Source organism: Aethalodelphis obliquidens, unplaced genomic scaffold, assembly GCF_003676395.1.
Source record: "Aethalodelphis obliquidens isolate GAN/ISIS:26980383/991018 unplaced genomic scaffold, ASM367639v1 scaffold2, whole genome shotgun sequence".
Taxonomy (NCBI): domain Eukaryota; kingdom Metazoa; phylum Chordata; class Mammalia; order Artiodactyla; family Delphinidae; genus Aethalodelphis; species Aethalodelphis obliquidens.
The window spans coordinates 8423783-8433392 of record NW_020837946.1 but is presented as its reverse complement, the minus strand read 5'-3'; the positions used below and the strand labels follow the sequence as shown (position 1 = coordinate 8433392).

Sequence of the window (9610 nt, the reverse complement as noted above, 5' to 3'; positions counted from 1 at the left end):
GTCCCCACTCCAAATCTTTTTGCTCTAAACACACTCACAAAAACTTCTGTCCCCCATCTTTAATGAAAACAAACATTTGCACATGGTGGTAAATCTAAATAGTACAAAAGAATATCCATTGATAAATTCACTCTTCAGACGGTTTTTTTTGTTGTTATTGTTTTAATATTTGAGACAGTTTTAACAAACACGTTTCCCTCCCTTCTCCAGAGTAGAGTAACAGATTAAGACGTGGACAAGCACTTTGGTAATAGCAAAGGGGGCCAATTAAAAAACAGGAATTAACAAGTGTAGGCGTGTAGGTCTACTCACAATAGAGACTTGTAGCTCTCATAACTCAGCCCTCCACAACTCTGTGGTGTAATTGATACCATAGTGTTGACTACCATATATTTAATAAAGGTTAAATCATCTTTATTCAGCTCTGTTTTGGATGACAGGAATACGTGAAATGCATTTTTTTTAATTTTCATCCAAAATGACAAAAAAAATATAAAAGTATGATTCTAAATGGTAGAATGAGATTTCAAATATCTGGAAACTTTATTTGTGTAGAATATCTCATTTACCAAGAACTCCAGATAAATTAATTCTTACTAAAGTAGCTTAAAGGTCAAACTCAAACTCTAATCTGACCATAACCAAAACACCTAATTGGTACTTTTTTTTCTAAAATACTTATTTTTATCCCTGATGCCTTTTAATTTATTGAACAGATTCTGTCTTCTACTTAAAGGGACAGTCTAATATCTTGACAACTTAAATATCAGTCAAAGATATTTTTTATCTCTCAGTCATAGTATCTTTCAAACACTAACACACTAAGGAATTTTTGACAATATGTGGATTGTGTCCACTACATATTCATTCATTTGCGAAGTATTCATTGAGTTCCGTTAGCTTGTGGAGATACAGTGATGAACAAGATAAACATTTTCTGCCTTTATATCAATATAATTTATAATTTCATGAGGGGTGCAAACGCATATACTGATAATTATAGATATGGTACAGCTAAGACTAACTCACTTCAACAGGGCCCTCAGTGCAGCTCAAATATTTCTTGGCTTTTTTTTTTTTTAAATTCCTTTCTTGTTCACTCTCTTTGACGAGATCAGTGAAAGAGCTAAAACTTCGCTCATTCTTCCCTGGTGACTGAATTTACCTCTTATTATTATTTTTTAATTAATTTATTTACTTTTGGCTGTGTTGGGTCTTGGTTGCTGCGCACGGGCTTTTTCTAGTTGCAGCGAGTGGGGTCTACTCTTCCTTGTGGTGCCCAGACTTCTCATTATGGTGGCTTCTCTTGTTGCAGAGCACGGTCTTTAGGTGCTCAGACTTCAGTACTTATGGCACTCAGGCTTCAATAGTTATGGCACGTGGGCTTAGTTGCTCCACGGCATGTGGGATCTTCCCAGACCAGGGCTTGAACCCATGTCCCCTGCATTGGCAGGCAGATTCTTAACCACTGCACCACCAGGGAAGTCTCTTACATCTTATTTTAATGAAAGACTTAGACCCATCTGAAAGCTCTGTCACCTTTCAACTTCTTAAAATGTCTTTCTTTTCATCCATCCTATCGTTTGGGATCATGTTGTCATTCCTCTTTACCATAACTAACTTCTACTTAAATCCTTAGTCCCAACTCTTTATGGTAATTCTTTGCAATCTTGCTGAATAAAGTATCTTCTTTTTCCCACATAGAATCTATGCCTTGAATATTCATTTCCTCAGCTTTAAGTTCTTTCTTGCAGACATGCTCAGGTTTACAGTTAATGAAAAATAAAAACCTTTCCTTATCCCTTAAGTCTCTTTCCTTCATCATTTGACTTCTTTAGAGAATTGCCTATCCTTTTTCCTTCTTACTACCCACTCAATCTATAACCCTTGTAATCAGATTTTTATCCCCAACATTCTATTAAAATAACTCTTAGAAAGTCACTAATTAACACCAATTGTTGATTTTGTGCAGTATTCATCACTATTGACTGAGCATTTCTCTTTAAAACTTGTATCTTTTTTTTACTTCAAAGACACCTTATCTGAGGGGCGGGGCCGTCAGCGCGAGGGCCGCTGGTCGGGGCTGGGTTTGGGTCGCGTTCTGGCACTTTGGACCGTGGGATTCCGGGACCTCGAGACCCCGGAACCTCTGCACCCCGGAACCATGGCACCCGGCACCCCAGTGCAGCTCCGGGCTCTGGGTGCCCGGGAGCCGTTAGAAACGACCTGTCACCGCTGGGCCTCAGCCCATCGCCCCAGTTCTAGGTTCTGTTCCATCAACACAGTCCGCTCCGCCGCCTGCAGGTCCCGTGTTCAGTGCGGCCTGAATATACTACACAAGACTGCGGTCGTGGGCTGGATCCGTGTCCTGCAGTTTGCAAGGAACAGCTGCAGCTGTCAGAAGTTCTTTTTTAAAGCTCCCATTTCATTTTGCACCCAACGTAGGCAGTACCTGCTGCTTTAAAAAATCTTATTCAATCCCCACCATAATCACAGACTATCAGTATCTTGTTTTACAGATAAGGCAGCATGCTCAGAGAGGGAAGGTCAATTTCTAGTAATTCTGAGAGGTGTGTTTGCCACAGTATTTCCACCCTGCAGACTGCGTGGGGAACAGGGCGGTCCTCTGCGCAGTGTGATAAATGCTGTTACAGCCTAAAACAGGAGGAATACTTCGGGAGGGACAGGTGCCTAAAGATGAGCCCAGAGGGTGTCAGACCAAGGGGTGGGAGGGGATGGCCTAGGCGAAGGTCCTGAAGGCAGCACGAAGGCCTGCTTCCTGTGGCTTCCATGCACCTCAGGGGAAACCTGCTGTTGGGCAACAGAGTAGAGAATGGACTGGGGGGCCGTGGGGTGGGTGGGTGGAGAGAAGGGGCTGGTCCAGGAGAGGGAGGGAGGTTCCTACACACACACACACAAAAACCAAAGACACCTTATCCTGCCTGCGTTCTTTGTCTTTCTTACAGAATCTTTTCTAAGTCTTATTCTACCCTCTTAATATGTAGATTTTCAGAGGTTCCTATCCTGTTGACTTTTCTCCTTCTTCATTTTCTCCTTCCATTCAGTCTTACGGTTTTCCATTAACTTGTTGAAAAAAACTCCTAAAACTCTATTTCCAGCCCAATGACTGTGATCTTGTGGTCATGAGATGAGACAAGCAGCATACTTAAGGGTTAGGAGCTCAGACAAACCAATTTCTCTGAGCTTTAATGTCTACATTTGTAAAAAGGAGGTGATGTAACCTGCTCTGCCTACTTCACAGCAGCATTTGACCCAGTTGATCATTTCCCCTTCCCCTTCCCCTTCCTTAAAATAGTTTCTTTGCTTAGCTTCCACTAGACCACACTGTTGGATTTTCTCCTACCTCATTACTACTCCTGTGTAGTCTCCTTTACTTGTTCTCTTTCATCTCAACCTGTTTAATATTGGGGCTCCTCTGGGACTCATTTCTGGATCTCCTCTCCCTTCACACTTGGTGATCTCAGACACAGTTAAGGCTTTGAATACTACCTATATACTAAAACTCCCAAATTTGTATCTCTAGCCTAGGCCTTTCCTTCAAACTCCAGACTGTTACATTCAATTACCTACTCAGTATTTCCCTTAGATGTCTAAAAACATCTCAAACTCAAAATGTCCAAAATTGAACTTTTGCCCTTTCCCTCCAAATCTGTTCTATCTATTGGTTTCTTTGTCTCAGTTAAAGGCCGTTGCATTCTTCCAGTCTCTTTTTTTTCACGTCTTACCATCAGGAAATCTTGTTTATTCTACTTCAATATATGTACCAAATTTCAAACTTTTTCCCCCATGTTCATGACTACCACCGAGTCACAGTTATATCTTAACCAGATTTGTGAGATAGCCTCTTAACTCATCTTCTTTCTTCTACCTTTGCCCTCTGGTCTCAGTAGAGCAGCCAAAATTACCATTTTTAAACAAGTCAGATCATATCATTCCTTTGCGTAGAATCCTGACTGCCCTTCACTTCACTCATAGTAAAAACCAAGTTTCCTATAGTCTGGCCCTGTGTTCAACTACTCTTCCCCTCTTCACTACACTCGAACTATTGGCCTCTTTGCCACTCCTCAAACATGCTGGGCGTCATTCCCCCACAGGGCCCTTGCTTGAGCTGTTTCCTCTACCTAATATACTCCTTCTCTGGATAGCCACTTGGCTCACTTCTTCACTGCCTTCTTTTCTTTGCTTAAATATCACCTATCATTGAAGCATGCCTTGACTACTCTAATGAATACTGCAAAATGCCCCCTTCTCTTGGCTCTTCCAATACGCCTTACCTTGATTTACTTTTTTGATTCTCCTTAGAACTTCACCTTTTTACTTACTTTATCATTTATTGTTTATTGTCTTTCTCCTACTAGAATGTAGTCTTTGTCTTTTTTGTTCACTGTTCTCTTTGAGTTTATCCTGCTTGGAGTTTGTTAAGTTTCTAGTCTCTCATCAAAATTTGGGAAGTTTTTGGCTATTATTTCTTCAAGAGTTCTTTCAGCCTTCTCTTTCTCTTCTCCCATTGGGACTCCCATTATGCGTATGTTGGTGTGTTTTGTGTCACCCACAGGTCTCTTAGGCTCTGTTCATTTTGCTTCATTCTTTTTCTGCTCCTCAGATTGGATAATCTCAACTAACCTAACTTCAATTCTCAATTAACCTAACTTAATATTATCAGTTAACCTTATTTGATTCTTTTTTCTGCCTGCTCAATTCTGCTGTTGAACCCCCTCTAGAGAATTTTTCATTTCTTAGTTTGATGATTTGAAGGGCAGGGGGAAACATGCTGATAATTCTGTAACTTTTCGAATGTTACACATTTCTCTAGGTTCAGGAATGCAATCTGAGATTTTTAAGAGCCATGTTTCTTATGGTGAAGTAGCAATTTCTTTATATAAATCTTTTCAGTCTACTTTCTTCTCACCTATTTGAGATATTTTCACTCCATTTTGGCAGCACCTGAAGGAAATTAATCTGTTTGGAAACTTACCAAAAGCTTGTCTAAAACTATAATTATTTTTAGTTTTCTGAAGTCCAATAAGATGTTAAAAAAGAAACATTAAAGATTGCACTAAATTTGTAAGGTTTGGGGCAAGATCTGTGTGGTTTTGTTTTCCTTGTGGTACTTTACATGTAGTAGATAGATAATTCAGTAAATACTAAATTGATGGTAAAAAAAAAACTCATAAAAACGGTAGTAAAAAACTACAAATAGCAGTAGCTTAGGATACAGAGTTTCATAGGACAGAAGTGTTTTTGGGAAATGAAACTGTTTTCTTCTTTTTCAGTTATTTTTGTGATAATATTTTATGTATGTTTTATGTTGTGATGAAAACAAAATTCAAAATGTTAAATATCTCCCCTCTTTTAATGGTATTCACTTTTTAAATTTTTATAAACTAGCCAAGAAATAAAGAGAGCAAGAAATGTTGCTAGAATTCCCACAACATGTAGCTCCATTGTTGAGAACAAATGCAGCTAGCAAATTTGTAATTGTCTGAGTAAATATACTTTTAAATTTAATATATCAAAATGTAAATATGAGGAAAAGCTAAGTCATAGGTAACACATTTTGTGCTAATCAAAGTGTTGAATTCCTTGCTCTCTAACTATCCCCAGCCAATATAACAAAATCCACTATTTTTCCTGTGACTTGAACATTTCTAGACATTTATTTTTCTAAATATGTTCACAGAGACATAGAGATGAACTTGTATTGCTGATCAGGGATTAGTCATTTAAATACTTAGTTTTAAATGTTGATCCAAAGCCATTAAAACAAACTACAGGAATTATTTTGTGACATTATCTTAAAGAGATAAATGTTTACATAGAAAAGCTAACATTCAAGGAGAGTCAGAATTATCTAAAATAACTGAAAAAAAGCCTTATGAATTGTTATTAAAGAGTTAGTGTATTTTCTATTAATTTGTGGGTTCTTTCTCCTTCCCTTGCCTTGCCCCCCTCTTTCTCAGTTGCATCCCTGTGTGTAATATAATGTTTTTTGGTCTTCTATATTTCCTGTAAATTGATAGTTAGATCTAGAGGCTTGGTCACATTCTGGTTCAATTTTTCACTCTTTCTCTTCTCCTTCTCCTCCTTCCTCCCTCTCCTCCTCCTCCTTTTTTATTAAGAAGGGGCTGGCAGTGCACATAAGGTGTAAGGTCTAGTTGTTTCTCTTTTCATGATGTTAGCGTCTTTGATAATGATGCTGTTGCCCATTAATTCATTACCAGTTTCAAGATGGTGATGATATAATTTTATCATTTATTAGCTTAGTTTTAAAAATTAGACATATATACCAACATGTATTATGTATTTGGATAAAGATTAATGTAAGTTTTGCTTTCAGTGAATGTTTGCATTGCGATCATTGCTTAGAAAAATTCTTTTGTCCTTTTAGAGCTGCCTGTTGAAAAATTAAAATAAACCTAGAATATTATGATTTTATTGTACTCTTGAAGAGGTTGAATGTCTAAGCTAATTGAAGAATTTGTCGTTCCTTGTCTTAACAAATTTTCTGAAGAAGGTGTCAGAGTTGGAACTATTATTAGACTGAGAAACATAAAAGAATTTTTTATGTGCTTTTGAGTTTATAGCCCTCACAACCTATATCAGTCTTTTATGGTAATCAACTAGGTAAAGCTCTTTGCGTTAGGCTCCCAGGCAAAGCTCTGTATTTATGTTCGCAGGCAAAATTTTTTTCTAAACCTCATGAAATTGTTAATGCCCTATTCTAAGTATAATACTTTTAACAAGTGGGAGATCATAAAATAAATGAAGTTTTAAGATACGTTTAGGATAAGCTCTTTGTGAGTCACTTTTCCCTGGAATGTCCTGTCCTTGCTGCAGCTGAGGGGCAAGGTAGGTAAAGTGTTCTCTGTGCCATTAGCTCCCTAAAAAGTTGGTGAGGAAATCTGGAGGTCAGAACCCTGTATATAACCAGTTTTCTAGGTTTAATATCCAACTTGTTTTACATTGTTTTGAATGAACTTTTGGGTATGAGTTGCCTTACCTTTCTTAAAAAATAAGAGCCCAAACTACAGCATACTAGTAACCAAATTCCTGGTTCTGGCCCAAAGGCAATTTCTGGTTATGCATTAAGATTTTAGTAATTATAGTATAGTATTCTACTCTACCACACCACTAACTCCCCAGCATAAATAAGGTGGAGCAGATATCATTTTATGCATGAAGCAGTTAAGTCTCAGAGAGACTTAATGATTGCCATTCTATTAATAAATGGCTGCACTAGAATTGGAATCCAGGTTTTTCAAATTCCAAGCCCACGTTCTCTCTACCACAGCATGTTGAAAACGAAAGGGAGAGGAGGAAGAGAGAGATCGTTTAAGGAATCACTGTATTATTTCAAGTGAGAGATGATCAGGGTCTAAAACAAGCAGTGCAAACAGAAACAAGATTTAAAGGTTTCACTTGATTGGGCAGATTAGATGTGGGGAATGAGAGAATAGAATGATTGAAAATGTGAGTTTTCTTGGTGTATAGATGAATAGTCATGACGGAAAGAGAAGCAGTTTAGGGGAGGGGTGCCCTTTATTCCTCTTTCTGTACAGAATTCTGTGTATTGACTGAGGTATTTGTGGACTATTTAGTTAAAGACGTTCAACGGGCACTTCAAAATTCAGGATGCTGCTCAGATTATTTGGAGTCTGTTGGTAGGGAGTACAAGGGACTTAAACAGAGGGAATACTCTTAATTCCTGTGTCATTATGGTAATCCTGTGGCACCTACCTAATGAAAATATAAATTCATAACTCTGCCAAGGGACTACCGTGAGGTTTATGTCCTCACCAAATTCCCGCTGCGATGGACCAAACCCACGTGCTTAGAACAGTGTTTCTGCCTGTATACGTATAGTGCTATATTTTTTCCTTTTCTAGGGAAGATAGATTAGAAAAGACACATATTCTTGAAAGCATTTTGATTAATACAATTTAATATTGAGGTTGTACAAAATATTCAATAAACAGTAGTTAATAGCCAGTATGTTTTTAAAAAAAGGAATTCATATGTGCACTTTATGGTTGGATAATATGGTAGTGACTTGTGCATATGCCCTTGCACAATTCCTGCTCTCTGGAAGGTTGTACAAATAGTAAGTTGGTAAGATGACTGTTAGCTACAAGCCAAGAAATTTTATTGAAACAACAAATCAGAACTTAGTTACCTGTTTCAGTGTTTTACTTTTTAAAGTAGGCCTTCCCTAGCCCTTTATGTGGTCTCCCTACTGGGAACTTCAAAGCACATAAAATTAAAAGACACACAATTAGCCCTTATGAAGTAACTCAGAGGTACTTGTTAACTCTCTCATTTTTGATTATCTAGCTGAGTTAAAAACTTAAGTGAGGAGGGGAACAAGGAAGGGCCTGATATTTTTCCCAGTGATTAACCCTTAGGATTTGAACCTAGTAGGAAATACTTGTTGGTCAAGTCTCTAAATATATATTTAGTTTGGCTCCCTTTGTCTTTTATTAAGTAATAAAAATTATTTTATCTTTAGTACCTAGCACTGTGCCACTAATTTATGGGAAAAAGTACAGAAGACACAGTCTCCATCCTTGCCCCTTGAGACATGTGCAGTCTTGAGTGGTTTTATTTATAATTTGTTATGTGATAAGATGTTTGAGTTTGTCAGAGGATTTGAGTATCAAAGTATGGACAGAACTGGGCTTCCCTGGTGGCCCAGTGGTTATGAATCCACCTGCCAATGCAGGGGACACGTGTTCGAGCCCTGGTCCGGGAAGATCCCACACGCCTCGGCGCAACTAAGCCCATGCACCACAACTACTGAGCCTACGCTCTAGAGCCCGCGAGCCGCAGCTACTGAAGCCTGCACACCAAGAGCCCGTGCTCCGCAACAAGAGAAGCCACCACAATGAGAAGCCCGCGCACCGCAACAAAGAGGTAGCCCCTGCTCGCCGCAACTAGAGAAAGCCCGTGCGCCGTAACTAGAGAAAGCCCGCGTGCAGCAACAAAGACCCAACACAGCCAAAAATAAAATAAATAATAAAAATAAATACATTTAAAAAAAAATTATGGACAGAACTTTTAAGTTCTTAGCCCAATGCAAGTGAAAAATAAAAGTTAAATAATGATGGGACTTAACCTTATGGTGCAGTGGTTAAGAATCTGCCTGCCAATGCAGGGGACACAGGTTTGAGCTCTGGTCCAGGAAGATCCCACATGCTGCGGAGCAACTAAGCCCGTGCACCACAACTGCTGAGCCTGCGCACCTAGAGCCCGTGAGCCACAGCTACTAAGCCTGCACGCCTAGAGCCCATGCTCCATGACAAGAGAAGCCACCGCATTGAGAAGCCCGTGCACTGCAATAAAGAGTAGCCCCCGCTCACCACAACTAGAGAAAGCCCGCACACAGCAACGAAGACCTAATGCAGCCAAAAGTTAATTAATTATTTATTTTTAAAAAGTTAAACAATGATGCTGTCAACTACAGTAATTCTCCAGCAACCTCTTTGGTATGATATCACCTTTAAAATTTCATTTTTATTTCATAGGAATATTTCTCATTGATGAAATGTCCTGTAATAATGAACACTGATTTAAAACCTTTGATGATTGATTC

General features: G+C 38.7%; 1 protein-coding gene across 3 annotated transcripts in view; it reads left to right on the top strand.

Moving 5' to 3' along the window:
• PSMD1 (proteasome 26S subunit, non-ATPase 1) overlaps positions 1-9610 on the top strand; it is a 105241-nt gene that overhangs the window by 53271 nt on the left and 42360 nt on the right. The gene's annotated exons all lie outside the window — the stretch shown is intronic.